At 38.5% G+C, this 15,769-nt stretch overlaps 1 non-coding gene across 1 annotated transcript; it reads right to left on the bottom strand.

Moving 5' to 3' along the window:
- Positions 1–9,047: 9,047 nt before the first annotated feature.
- On the bottom strand, positions 9,048–9,154 carry LOC112704511 (small nucleolar RNA R71). The gene has a single exon (XR_003155134.1). It is a non-coding gene; the product is annotated as a small nucleolar RNA R71 (small nucleolar RNA).
- Between the last annotated feature and the right edge of the window lie 6,615 nt (positions 9,155–15,769).

A 15,769-nucleotide genomic window follows, 5' to 3' on the forward strand; every position in this document is an offset into this window, starting at 1 on the left:
CTATCACCATATACTTTGGGGCATTTTGTCCCCTTTTTATTATTTGCTCTTTTTCTTTTCTTTTTCTTTTTTTCTCTTTCTTTTTATTTTTCTCAATGCATATGATTAAGGTATTGAATGCAAGAATATGTGATCAACTATTTTTTTTTCACATTTTCACAAAAAATATACAATATACCCAATTTCCAAACCAAATGCTCCCAAACCGATTTCCCCACACTTAAATCATGAGCACTCTCACTAGTCTAAGCTAACTAAGGATTCAAATTAAAGAAATTATTTTTTTTTTTGCTTAGAGTTAATGATGTGCTAAAGTAAAGAACAAATGGGTAAAATAGGCTCAACATTGGTTTGCAAAGGATAATGAAGGGTTAAGGCCATATGGGTATGTAAGCTAAGTGAAACAAAGGCCTCAATCACATAATTGCATGCATACATCAAACAATAGAAATATAAAATCAAGCAAGACAAATATCACAATTTTAGAGAGAATAACACACACAACAAAACAAAATATATTGGTTGATAAAATGAAACCAATCAAATAGGCTCAAAATGTCACTGTTTTGCGTGTTCGAGCTCTAAAACCATGTTCCAAATTAAATATCTTCAAGCAAGTTCAAAAAATTTTAATTCAAGTTAGTGAAATGCTATAAAAAGTTTCTTGAAAAAGAATTCATCACTTCAACCAAGTAGTGGTAAAATTTGCACAAAATCTAACAAACATGCAATCAAACATGCAAATGAAACCACTAACCACAAAGAAGAATAAAAATTGGTGTTGAAAAGAAAGTAACTAACCCACGGAAGTCGGTATCGACCTTCCCACACTTAAAGATTGCACCGTCCTCGGTGCATGCAAAGATGGGCAAGTGGATGGGTTGCTATAACTGATGCGCTTTCTCCAAAGATTGTGCTGTGAAACTTGTTGTTCTCTCCATTTAGAAGCGTTCCGTTCCCCTTCTTGGTGGCCATCCTAAAAGAAGAGGAAAAGGAAGAAGAATAACTCACAAACAAAGATATAAAAATAAATAGAATATGGGTGGGCTAATGCCAAATAATAATGAGGTTCTCAACTACATGGTAGCTACAACATGCAAGTGAGAAAACAATAGAAGTAAAGGGCATATTAATAGTGCAAGAATTTCAACAATGCGGGAGCGGGTCATGAGAGACAATATAAGTATATATCAATGCACAATAAATACAAATGTTATAAAAGATTAGCATTGACATCTAAATAATATCACTCATGTAAAACAAGTCACTAAGTACTAAAATAATGCAGGAAGATGCAATAGTTGAATAAGAACATTTAACACCAATGGAAAAATAATAAACTTAGAAAAGAAAATATAAACATGCAAAAAGTTAAAATGCAATGAATGAAAATGTGCAAATGAATTAAGTAAAAGTGAATGAAAAAGAATAAGGATGAGAAGTTAAAAAAATGAAGAAGAAGGAAGTAAGAAAGGGAAAAGAAAAGAATAAGAAAGGAGAGAAGAAGGAATAGAAATGGAAAACAGGAAACGATGCGTAAGCATGCATCACGCGTACGCGTGAAAACAGAAATATGCATACGACGCATAAGCGTTATCCACGCGTGCGCCTGGATGCCTCAAAAATGAAAAATGATGCGTGAGGGTCGGCCATGCGTACACGTGACAACTGTTCGTGCCAGACGCACGATTGCGGCACACCTTCAGCCCAACTCTCTGCTCAATATACCAATTTACGCCAATTTTTCAAACGATGCATACACGTCGTCCACGCCAACGTGTGGATGGTAAAAAGCGCAAATGACGCATACGCGTCATTGACGCGCACGCATGGAATTGGCTATGCGCCTAGCACTAGCTCAGTGTGGTTCCAATGTAACTTTCTGTTTAGCCAAGCCTGCCACGCCGTTCTAGCACGGTTTTGGCACGAACCAAAATTGGGCATCAACGCGTACGCGTCGGTCATGCACACGCATGATGACCCCTTTTTTAGAGCAAAATAAAGGTAAACATGCAGAACTGGAAATGAATACTGATATTAATAAAATTAAACTAATAAATAGGAAAGATCATACCATGGTGGGTTGACTCCACCTAGCACTTTTAGTTATTGTCCTTAAGTTGGACATTTGGTGAGCTCCTTGTCATGGTGGCTTGTGCTTGAACTCATCCAGGAATCCCCACCAATGTTTGCAATTCCCATAGCCTCTGGGATCCCAAACTAGGCGTATAAAGCCTTTAAGCAAGGTAAAGCAAGTGATAAGGCCCCAAGAGTGTTGATTGCTAGAATGAATTCCGAGGTCCCAAACCTTGCTTTTGCACCTGTCTTCTTGTTGATCATTATTGTTCCAACCGGGTGGCAAGCAATCTGAATTCTCAGTAAGGCATCCAAGAAACTTACTAGACTCATTCAATTGAAAACTACACCAATCCTCGCACTTCAATTTGGAGCATACAACCATATCGAACATTTCCTGACAACTCCTACCACTAACCATATCCCTCTTACTCTTACAACCACAAAGAGCTCTAAGTTGTCCATCCGTCTCAAGTAAACCATATTCAAGTGGAAAAATAAAGGTTAAGGATAAGAAATTTACCCACTTGAATGTTGTATTGGATGGTAATGGCTTCGGGAAAGGTGTTTCTAATGATCTTGCAAGCTTCACTCCCTTGTGCTCTTCTTTGACAACTTCCACCTCCTGACACGCTTCTTCAACATTAACCTCTTCTTCAAGTCCAATGGGAGAGGATTCAATTGTAGATAAAAACTCCTCAATTATTTAATTCATTTCATGATCAAGCTCCTCGAAGTCTTTAACCAAGATATGCCTTGGAGGTTGTACACCCTCCTTAACATCAACTTCAAACGTCTTAGAGGGAGGCTCTATGACTTGAGTTTCCCATGGAGGTTCCACATCTCCTAAGTCTTCAACCACTTCCTCTTCTTCTATAATTTTGGCTTTCTCCACTTGCTGTAGTACAAAATCAAACTCCTCCTTGATTTCTTCCACCTCTTGACAACTTTCTTCAAGGGTTTCTACTACCTTCATCTTTTGGGTCTCCTCTTGCTTCTTTTGAAGTATGGATTCATGAACGCGATCCATTAAGTCCCTAAGACGATCCCTTCTCTCTTATTCCATGTCACTAGCATAATTGGGATCATGTTGCTCTTGGATTGATGGATCCACATGGGATATAAGAGCTTGGAGAGTAGAGGTGAGACCAGTGAGAGCAGAGGTAAGTGTAGTTTGAAGCTCTCTTTGCCCTTGGCGAATTACAGTAAAGGTATCATATATGGGAGCTTGGGGTGGATAGGGGGGTTCATTTGTTGGGAGAAAAGGCTCATAATACGGAGGTGATTCTTCTTGATAAGGATATGAAGATGGTGTATATTGAGGTGGTGGTTCTTGGGGGTAATTGTGTTGGAATTGGGATGGTTCTATGTATGGCTCGTATGGCTCATAAGGCTCTTGGTATGGTGGGTAGGGATTAGGGTCATATGGGGGTGTTTGGTAACATGGGGCTTGTGAGTACGGTGGTTCAAAGCTATGTTGTGGAGGGGGTTCATAGCCATATGGTAGGACTTGTTGGTAACTACAAGGAGGTCCACCATAGGTATTGTCTTCATATGCATCCTGGAATGGCTCTTGCTCATAGTACGTTGGTGGAGGTTGTTGCCAAAATGGTTGATCACAAGCTTGAGGTTCCTCCCACCTTTGATTGTCCCATCCTTGATGCATGTTCTCATTATAATCTCCATTTCCTACAATAATAATTTGAACCAAACTCATAGCCAAAGGGGTGAGAATTCATGGTAACAAAAGAAAATAAAAACAAAAGCTAATAAAAATAAGTAACAAAGTCTTAAAACTAACAAACAAGCAAAAAGAAAATATTTACACTAACCAATAATAAGAGACACGTTTGCAATTCCCCGGCAACGGCACCAAAAATTGATGGGGAAAAATCATCGGTAAAGAATTTCTTAAAATAGTCGTGTTGCAAGTATAGTTTTAAACTGACAAATTACCCTCAATCAAATTTAATTTGTTTATCACTTAAGCAAACCCAATAAAATTAACCGAAGTATTAAACCTCGGGTCGTCTCTCAAGGAATTGCAGGGAAGTGTATTTGTTATTGGTTATGAAAAAAGTATATTTTTTTTGGGGTTTTGAAATAAGGAACAAGTAATGTAAATAACAAGGAAATAAAATAACAACTAAGAAAAGTCCTAGCAAGGATTGAGAATTAGAAGTCCTATCCTCATTATCATTGCCAATTGTGATGGTAATTGCCTTTTTCTTTCACTTAGTTAATCTCTAACAATGAAGGAAAGTCAAGTGAGCAAAATTAACTTAAGTTCACAAGTCCTAATCAAATACTAGATTTAGTGAAGTTTAAGCCAACTAGCAATTATTAATTACCAACCAACAAGAGACTTTGACAATTCAAGAGTCTCCAAATTACTCAATCTAAGCTAAGAATACCAAAAATTTAATTTAAAACCCAACCAAGCATTTTATCAAATACTTGGAAGGCGCAAAATAAAAACGTATAAAATTAACAAGGAATATTAAATCTAAACAACCAATTGCAAACATTAATGACTAACAAATAAAAATAGAGGAATTAACAAAATAAAAATAAAGGAACATAAATTGCATTAATGAAAATTGAAAGTAACACATGAACTCATAAACTAAATTAGCAAGATGAAGGAATCAACAAGAGGAGTAGATAAATTAAAGTAATTGAACAATTTAAGTAGAAGAAACCTAAATTGAAGCAAGGTAGAATTCTGAAATTGAGAAGAAATAAGACTAAAAACCTAAAACCTAGAGAAAGGAGAGAGCCTCTCTCTCTAGAGAACTTCATATAAAACCTAAGATTATGTGAATGAGAAGTGAATGAATGATTCCCCCACACTGCAGCCTCTAATCTGTGTTTTCGGGCTTGAAACTGAGCCAAAAATAGCCTAGAAATTGCCCCAGCGTACGCGTCGTTGAACTTTCGCAAGGTCACGCATACACGTGATCCATGCATGCGTGTCGCCTAACTACAAGGCAACTATGGCAAATTATATATCATTTCGAAGTTCTGGATGTTAGTTTTCCAACGCAACTGGAACCGTCTCATTCGGACCTCTGTAGCTCAAGTTATAATCGATTTAGTACGAAGAGGTCATTGTTGACAGCTTAGCAATTCCTTCAATTTCCTGTATTCCTTCCACTTTTGCATGCTTTCTTTCCATCCTTTAAGCCATTTGATGAGCGGATAATTTATACGCTTTTTAGCATTGTTTTTGGTAGTTTTTAGTATATTTTTGTCAGTTTTTAGTATATTTTTATTAGTTTTTATGCAAAAATCACATTTCTGGACTTTAATATGAGTTTGTGTATTTTTCTATGATTTCAGGTTTTTTTGGTTGAAATTGAGGGACCTGAGCAAAAATCTGATTCAGAGGCTGAGAAAGGACTGCAGATGCTGTTGGATTCTGACCATCCTGCACTCGAAGTGAATTTTCTAGAGTTACAGAAGCCCAATTGGCGTGCTCTTAATTTTGTTGGAAGGTAGATATCTTGGGCTTTTCGGAAATGTATAATAGTCCATACTTTGCCTGAGATTTGATGGCCCAAACTGGCGTCCAAATGCCCACTAGAGACCCTTTTCTGGCGTAAAACACCGGAACTGGCACCAGAACTGGAGTTAAACGCACAAACTGGCATCCAAGCAAGCATTTAACTCCAAGGATGGCCTATGCATGTGAAAGCTTCAAAGCTCAGTCCAAGCACACACCAAGTGGGCCCCGGAAGTGGATTTCTACACTATCTGCACTTAGTTACTCATTTTCTGTAAACCCTAGTAACTAGTTTAGTATAAATAGCACCTTTTACTATCTTTTGGAACATCTTTGGATCTTTTGATCTTTTGATCTCATTTGGGAGGCTGGCCATTCGGCCATGCATAGGCCTTTTTCTCTTATGTATTATCAACGGTGGAGTTTCTACACCTCATAGATTAAGGTGGGGAGCTCTGCTGTTCTTCATGAATTAATGTAAGTACTATTGTTTTTCTTTCAATTCACGCCTACTTCTTCTCCAATATATACTTTCGTAATTAATTCAGTTCAGTCAGAATGAAGGGGTGACCCGTGATAGTCACCCATCATCTTCGTTACTCGCTTAGGCAAGATCCGCATGCCTGACAACCACAAGCGGTCTACATGATGTTCAATGTAGTCATTGTACGACAGCCAGAGTATATTCTCTTTGGTCTCTGATCCACGATTTGCATCATCTCTCCTGACAACAGTGCATCCGAATCTGAGATTAGAACCTTCGTGGTCTAGGCTAAAATCAATAGACAGCATTCTTGAGATCCGAAAAGTCTAAACCTTGTCTGTGGTAGGATCTGGGAAGGGATGACTGTGACGAGCTTCAAACTCACGACTGTTGGGCACAATGACAGTGTGCAAAAGGATCAAGGGATCCTATTCCGACACAAGTGAGAACCGACAGATGATTAGCCATGCGGTAGCTGTACTCGGTATTTTTCATCCGAGACGAGAAATCCGACAGTTGATTAGCCGTACAGAAACTGTAGAGGACCATTTTCACTGAGAGGATCATACAGCTTGCCATGGAAGGGAGCACGCATAATAGGATGAAGACAATAGGAAAGCAGAGGTTCAAGAGCAACAAAGCATCTCCAAACGCTTATCTGAAATTCCCACCAATGAATTACATAAGTATCTTTATTTTATTTTAAGTTTTATTTATCTTTTAATTATCAAAACCTCATAACCATTTGAATCTGCCTGACTGAGATTTACAGGATGACCATAGCTTTCTTCAAGCTGACAATCTCTGTGGGATCGACCCTTACTCGCGTAAGGTTTTATTACTTGGACGACCTAGTGCACTTGCTGGTTAGTTGTGCGGAGTTGTGAAAAGTGTGATCACAATTTCACGCACCAAGTTTTTGGCGCCGTTGCCGGAGATTATTCGAGTTTGGACAACTGACGGTTCATCTTGTTGCTTAGATTGGGTAATTTTATTTTATATTTAAGCTTTTTATTTTTATTTTCAAAAAATACAAAAAAAATTTAATAAAATCATAAAAACAAAAAAAAATATGCATTGTGTTCTTCTGTGATCTTCAAGTTGTTCTTAATGATTTCCTTTGTTCAATCTCATAATTTTCTTGTTTTGTGTTATATGTTGTTTTTTGTATGCATTTTCAAAATCATAGTGTTTGAACATTCAAAATTTCTAAGTTTGGTGTCTTGCATGTCTTTCTTTTCTTAAAGATTTTCAAAAATATGTCCTTGATGTTCATCATGATCTTCAAAGTGTTCTTGGTGTTCATCTTGATATTCAAAGTGTTCTTGCATGCATTACTTATTTTGATCTTGCATTTTTTATGTTTTATTTCATTTTGTTGTTTTTCTCTCTCTTCATAAAAAATTTAAAAATAAAAAAATATATATATATATTCAAGTAAATAATACAGAGAAATGAAGGTTCAGATCATAAGGCAGAAGAATCACAGAGAAAAAGAGCTCACTAGCGTTAAAACATCAGTAAAGAGGCAATTTGGGCGTTAAACGCCAGGATGGCTATCATTCTGGGTGTTTAACGCCAGTAAAGGTACCATTCTGTGCGTTAAACGCCAGAATGGGCAGCATTCTGGGCGTTTAGAAAAATGCCCAGTAAAGAAGGATTTCTGGCATTTAGCGCCAGCCAAGGTATCTGGCTGGGCATTAAACGCCCAAAGAGGCAGCCACGTGGGCGTTAAATGCCAGAATGGATATCTTTCTGGGCGTTTAACGCCAAGATGACACAAGGGATGTAATTTCATTTCCAATTCAAAATTTTTCAAATTTTCATGTTTTAATTCATAATTTTAAAATCTTATCTTTCCACATTTTTAAAAATCCTTGCTAACAATTAATGTTTTGATTCAAAAAATTGCATGTTTGTTACTTTCTTGTTAAGAAAGGTTCAATCTTTGAATTTTAGAATCATATCTTTTAGTTTCTTGTTAGTTAAGTCATCAATTTTAAAAATCAAATATTTTTCAATCATATCTTTTCAATCATATCTTTTTAAAATCATATATTATTCAGTCAAATCTTTTTCAATCATATCTTTTTAAATTTTGATTTCAAAATCTTTTTTCTAACTTCTTATATTTTCAAAATTATTTTCAAATCTTTTCAGCTAATTACTATTTCTTATCTTTTTCAAAACCACCTAACCACTTTTCCACTTCCAATTTTAGAAAATCACTAACCACTTTTTCAAAAATATTTTTAATTTTTGAATACTCTCTCTCTTATATCTTTCTATTTATTTGCTAACACTTCTCTTCTACTTATAATTCGAACCCTCTCTCTCCCTCTATGTTCGAATTCTTCTTATTCTCTATTCTTCTTTTCTTCTAACACATCAAGGAATCTCTATACTGTAACATAGAGGATTCCACTACTCCCTTTGTTCTCTTCTTTTTCATATGAGCAGAAACAGGGATAAAAACATTCTTGTTAAAGCTGATCCTGAACCTGAAAGGACTCTGAAGAAGAAGCTAAGAGAAGCTAAAGCACAACACTCTAAAGAGGACCTTACAGAGAATTTCGAAAAAGAAGCAAACCCAACAACAATGCTAGAGATGCAAGGAAGATGCTTGGTGACTATACTGCACCAACTTCCAAATTCTATGGAAGAAGCATCTCAATTCCTGCCATTGGAGCAAACAACTTTGAGCTTAAGCCTCAATTAGTTTCTCTAATGCAGCAGAATTGCAAGTTTTATGGACTTCTATCAGAAGATCCTCATCAGTTCTTAGTAAAATTCTTGCAGATCTGTGATACTGTCAAGACCAATGGGGTTGATCCCGAGGTCTACAGACTTATGCTTTTCTCTTTTATTGTAAGAGACAGAGCTAGGATATGGTTGGACTCACAACCTAGAGAAAGCCTGAACTCTTGGGACAAGTTGGTCAATGCTTTCTTGACCAAATTCTTTCCACCTCAAAAGATGAGCAAGCTTAGAGTGGAAGTCCAAACCTTCAAAAGAAGGAAGGTGAATCCCTCTATGAAGCTTGGGAAAGATACAAGCAATTAACCAAAAGGTGTCCTCCTGACATGCTTCCAGAATGGAGCATCATATGCATATTCTATGATGGTCTGTCTGAATTGTCTAAGATGTCATTGGACCATTCTGCTGGTGGATCTCTTCATATGAAAACCCCTGCAGAAGCCCAGGAACTCATTGAGATGGTTGCAAATAACCAGTTCATGTATACTTCTGAAAAAAATCCTGTGAATAATGGGATGACTCAGAAGAAAGGAATTCTTGAGATTGATACTCTGAATGCTATATTAGCTCAGAACAAAATATTGACTCATCAAGTCAATATGATTTCTCAAAATCTGACTGGATTGCAAGCTGCATCCGGTAGTGCTAAAGAAGCCTCCTCTGAAGGAGAAGCTTATGACCCTGAGAATCCTACAATGGAAGAGGTGAATTACATGGGAGAATCCTATGGAAACACCTATAATCCTTCATGGAGGAATCATCCAAATTTCTCATGGAAGGATCAATAGAAGCCTCAACAAGGCTTCAACAACAATAATGGTGGGAGAAATAAGTTTGGCAATAGCAAATCTTTTCCATCATCTTTTCAACAACAGACAGAGAATTCTGAGCAGAGCTTCTTTTTGGCTTAGCAACTATAGTCTCTGATCTATCTAAGACCACTCCCAATTTCATGAATGAAACAAGGTCCTCCATCAAAAATTTGGAGGCACAAATGGGTCAGCTGAGTAAAAGAGTTACTGAAACTCCTCCTAGTACTCTCCCAAGCAATACAGAAGAGAATCCCAAAAGAGAGTGCAAGGCCATAACTATAACCAAAATGGCCGAACCTGGAGAGAGTGAAAAGGCAGTGATTCCCAGTGAGGAAGACCTCAAGGGACGTCCACTGACCAAAAAGAAGTTCCCTATTGAGGAACCAAAGGAATCTGAGGCTCATACAGAGACCATAGAGATTCCAGTGAACTTACTATTGTCATTCATAAGCTCTGATGAATATTCTTCCTCTGAAGAGGACGAAGACACTGTTGAAGAGCAAGTTGCTCAGTATCTAGGAGCAATCATGAAGGTGAATGCCAAGTTATTTGGTAATGAGACTTGGGAGGATGAACCTACATTGCTCATCAATAAATTGAATACATGGATTCAGCAGACATTGCCTCAAAAGAAATTGGATCCCGGAAAGTTCTTAATACCTTGCACCATAGGCACCATGACCTTTGAAAAGGCTCTGTGTGACTTGGGGTTCAGGTATCAACCTCATGCCACTCTTTGTAATGGAGAAACTAGGGATCTTTGAGGTACAAGCTGCAAGAATCTCACTAGAGAGGGCAGACAAATCAATGAAACAGGCTTATGGACTTGTAGAGGTTGTCTTAGTGAAGGTTGAAGGCCTTTGCGTCCCTGCTGACTTCATAATCCTAGACACTGGGAAGGATGAGGATGAATCCATCATCCTTGGAAGATCCTTTCTAGCCACAGCAAGGGCTGTGATTGATGTGGATAGAGGAGAGTTAGTCCTTCAAGTGAATGGGGACTACCTTGTGTTTAAGACTCATGGATCTTCTTCTATTAACATGGAGAAAAAGCATGAAAAGCTTCTCTCAATACAGAGTCAGACAGAGCCCCCACACTCAACTTCTAAGTTTGGTGTTGGGAGGCCACAACCATGCTCTGAGCATCTGTGAAGCTCTGTAAGAGCTTCCTGTCAAGCTATTGACATTAAAGAAGCGCTTATTGGGAGGCAACCCAATTTTATTTATCTATATTAATTACTTTTTCATTTTATTCTCTATTGTTAGTATATGTTTTCTTTAGGTTGATGATCATGAGAAGTCACAAAAACAGCTGTAGAATTAAAGCGGAATCAAAAATAGCATAAAAAATAGCATACCCTGGAGGACGAGCTTACTGGCGTTTAAACGCCAGTAAGGACAGCAAAATGGGTGTTTAACGCCCAGTCTGGCAGCATTCTGGGCGTTAAACGTCAAAAATGGCAGCCAGACTGGCGTTTAATGCCAAAATGGTAGCCAGACTGGCATTTAACGCCAGTAAGGGTAGCAGAATGGGCATTTAACGCCCAGTCTGGCAGCATTCTGGGCATTAAACGCCAGAACTGGTAGCCATACTCGTGTTTAATGCCAGAAAGGGGGCATCAGCCTGGCATTTAACGCTAGAAATGCCACACAGAGGGCATTTAAATACCAGAAAGGTGCAGGGATGAGAAATTATTGACACCTCAGGATCTGTAGACCCTACAGGATCCCTACCTACACTAACTCACATTCCTCTTCACACCTTTCCATAACACTCTTCCCCAAACACCATTCACCTATCAAATCCTACCCTCTTCCCCATAATCTCTTCACCACTCACATCCATCCACTATTTCTCATCATACAACTCACCTACCCCCACCCACTCAAATTCAAACCATTTCCCTCCCAAACCCAACCCCTATCACACAGATTCCCTCTCCCCCTTACCCTATAAATACCACTCCTTACTCCTTTATTTCCACACATCACAAACACTTTCAACCCCCCTTGGCCGAACCACTCCTACACCTCCATCTCCTCATTTCTTTCTTTTTTGCTTGAGGACGAGCAAACCTTTTAAGTTTGGTGTGGGAAAAAGCATTTTTTTTCTTTTCCATAACCATTAATGGCGCGTAAGACCAGAGAAACCTCTAGAAAGAGGAAAGGGAAGGCAATTGCTTCCACCTCCGAGTCATGGGTGATGGAGAGATTCATCTCAAAGGTCCATCAAGACCACTTCTATGATGTTGTGGCCAAGAAAAAGGTGATTCCCAAGGTCCCCTTCAAGCTCAAAAAGAGCGAATATCCGGAGATCCGACAAGAGATTCAAAGAAGAGGTTGGGAAGTTCTCACCAACCCCATCCAATAAGTCAGAATCTTAAGGGTTTAAGAGTTCTATGCTAACGCATGGATCACTAAGAACCATGATCAAAGTGTGAACTCGAACCCAAAGAATTGGCTCACAGTGGTTCGGAGGAAATACTTGAATTTCAGTCCAGAAAACGTGAGGTTGGCATTCAACTTGGCAAAGATGCAAGGAGATCTTCATCCTTTCACAAGAAGGATCAACTTTGATCAAAGGTTGGACCAAGTCCTCATGGATATCTGTGTGGAAGGAGCCCAATGGAAGAGAGACTCCAAAGGCAAGCCGGTTCAACTGAGAAGGCTTGACCTCAAACCCATGGCTAGAGGATGGTTAGAGTTCATCCAATGCTCTATCATTCCCACTAGCAACCGGTCCGAAGTAACTATGGATCGGGCTATCATGATCCATAGTATCATGATTGGAGAGGAAGTGGAAGTTCATGAGATCATACCTCTAGAACTATACAAGGTGGCTGACAAGCCTTCCACTTTGGCAAGGTTAGCCTTTCCTCATCTCATCTGTCACCTATTCAATTCAGCCGGAATTGTCATAGAGGAAGACATCCTCATTAAAGAGGACAAACCCATCACTAAAAAGAGGATGGAGCAAACAAGAGAGCCCACTCATGGACCTCAACAAAAGCATGAGGAAGTCCTTCATCAAGAAATCCCTGAGATGCCTCAAGGGATGCATTTTCCTCCACACAACTATTGGGAGCAACTCAACACCTCTTTAGGAGATTTGAGTTCCAACATGGAGCTACTAAGGATGGAGCACCAAGAGCACTCCATTATCCTCCATGAAATTAGAGAGGACCAAAGAGCCATGAGGGAGGAGCAACAAAGGCAAGGAAGAGATATTGAGGAGCTCAGGCACTCCATAGGATCTTCAAAAGGAAGAACTAGCCGCCGTCACTAAGGTGGACCCGTTCTTTAATTTTCTTGTTCTTGTTTTTCTGTTTTTTAGTTTTTATGCTTTATGTTTTGTCTATGTTGGTGACTTTATTACATGATCATTAGTGTTTAGTGTCTATGTCTTAATGCTTTGAATGTTCCATGAATCATTCACCTTGCTTAAAAGAAAAATGTTTCTTTTTGCAAAAGAACAAGAAGTACATGAATTTTGAAATCTATCTTGAATTAGTTTAATTATTTTGATGTGGTGGCAATACTTTTTGTTTTCTGAATGAATGCTTGAATAGTGCATATTTTTTATAGTGAAGTTTATGAATGTTAAAATTGTTGGCTCTTGAAAGAATAATGAAAAAAGAGAAATGTTATTGATAATCTGAAAAATCATAAAATTGATTCTTGAAGCAAGAAAAAGCAGTGAAAAACACAAAGCTTGCGAAAAAAGGGGGCGAAAAATAGAGAAAAAGAAAGAAAAAGAAAAAGCAAGCAGAAAAAGCCAGTAGCACTTTAAACCAAAAGGCAAGGGTAAAAAGGATCCAAGGCTTTGAGCATCAGCGGATAGGAGGGCCCAAAGGAATAAAATCCTGGCCTAAGCGGCTAAATCAAGTTGTCCCTAACCATGTGCTTGTGTCATGAAGGTCCAAGTGAAAAGCTTGGGACTGAGTGGTTAAAGTCGTGATCCAAAGCAAAAGAGTATGCTTAAGAACTCTGGACACCTCTAACTGGGGACTCTAGCAAAGTTGAGTCATAATCTGAAAAGGTTCACCCAGTTATGTGTCTGTGGCATTTATGTATCCGGTGGTAATATTGGAAAACAAGATGCTTAGGGTCACGGCTAAGACTCATAAGTAGCTGTGTTCAAGAATCAACATACTGAACTAGGAGAATCAATAAAACTATCTAAACTCTGAGTTCCTATGGATGCCAATCATTCTGAACTTCAAAGGATAAAGTGAGATGCCAAAACTGTTTAGAAACAAAAAGCTACTAGTCCCGCTCATCTAATTGAAACTAAGCTTCATTGATGTTTTGAAATTTGTTGTATATTCTCTTCTTTTTATCCTAATTTGTTTTTAGTTGCTTGGGGACAAACAACAATAGTTTGGTGTTGTGATGAGCGGATAATTTATACACTTTTTGGCATTGTTTTTAGGTAGTTTTTTGTATGTTTTTGTCACTTTTTAGTGTATTTTTATTAGTTTTTATGCAAAAATCACATTTCTAGACTTTACTATGAGTTTATGTGTTTTTCTGTGATTTCAAGTATTTTTGCTGAAATTGAGGGACCTGAGCAAAAATCTTATTCAGAGGCTAAGAAAGGACTACATATGCTGTTGGATTCTGACCCTCCTGCACTCGAAGTGGATTTTATAGAGCTACAAAATCCCAATTGAAACGCTCTTAATTGCGTTGGAAAGTAGACATCTTGGGCTTTCCAACAATGTATAATCGTCCATACTTTTTCTGAGATTTGATGGCCCAAACTGGAGTCCAAACGCCCATGAGAGACCTTTTTCTGGCGTAAAACGCCGGAACTGGCACCAGAACTGGAGTTAAACGCCCAAACTGGCATCCAAGCTGGCGTTTAACTCGAAGGATGGCCTATGCACGTGAAAGCTTCAAAGCTCAGCCCAAGCACACACCAAGTGGACCCCAGAAGTGGATTTCTGCACTATCTGCACTTAGTTACTCATTTTATGTAAACCCTAGTAACTAGTTTAGTATAAATAGCACCTTTTACTGTCTTTTGGAACATCTTTGGATCTTTTGATCACATTTGGGAGGCTGGCCATTCGGCCATGCCTAGACCTTTTTCTCTTATATATTTTCAATGGTGGAGTTTCTACACCTCATAGATTAAGGTGAGGAGCTCTGCTGTTCTTCATGAATTAATGCAAGTACTATTGTTTTTCTTTCAATTCACGCCTACTTCTTCTCCAAGATATACTCTCGTACTTAATTCAGTTAAGTCAGAATAAATGGGTGACCCGTGACAATCACCCATTATCTTCGTTACTCGCTTAGCTTATGCACGAAATTGCAATCACACTTTTTGCAATTCGCACAACTAACCAGCAAGTGCACTGGGTCGTCCAAGTAATACCTTACGTGAGTAAGGGTCGATCCCACAGAGATTATTGGTTTGAAGCAAGCTATGTTTATTTTATTATTCTTAGTCAGGATTTCAATTAAAATTATCAGTTTGAATTATTAGAAAAATAAAAGAGCGTGAATTAATTACTTGTAATGCAGTAATGGAGAATATGTTGGAGTTTTGGAGATGCTTTGTCTTCTGAATTCCTGTAATGTAATATTCAACTCAATTCCAAAGTGAAAAGTTCCTTCCATGGCAAGCTGTATGTAGGGTGTCACCATTGTCAGTGGCTACCTCCCATCCTCTCAGTGAAAACGGTCCAGATGCTCTGTCACAGCACGGCTAATCAGCTGTTGGTTCTCGATCATGTTGGAATAGTATCCATTGATCCTTTTGCGTTTGTCATCACGCCCAGCAATCGCGAGTTTGAAGCTCGTCACAGCCATTGAATCCTTGAATCCTACTCGGAATACCAAAGACAAGGTTTAGACTTTCCGGATCCTCAAGAGTGGCCGCCATCAATTCTAGCTTATACCACGAAGATTCTGATTAAGGAATCTAAGAGAAGCTCATTCAATCTGATGTAGAACGGAGGTGGTTGTCAGGCACACGTTCATGGATTGAGGAAGGTGATGAGTGTCACGGATCATCACCTTCTTCATAATTAAGCGCGAATGAACATCTTAGATAGGAACACACACGTTTGAATGGAGAAATAGAAACAATTGCATTAATTCATCGAGACGCTGCAGAGCTCCTCA

Source organism: Arachis hypogaea, chromosome 7 (assembly GCF_003086295.3).
Source record: "Arachis hypogaea cultivar Tifrunner chromosome 7, arahy.Tifrunner.gnm2.J5K5, whole genome shotgun sequence".
NCBI lineage: Eukaryota > Viridiplantae > Streptophyta > Magnoliopsida > Fabales > Fabaceae > Arachis > Arachis hypogaea.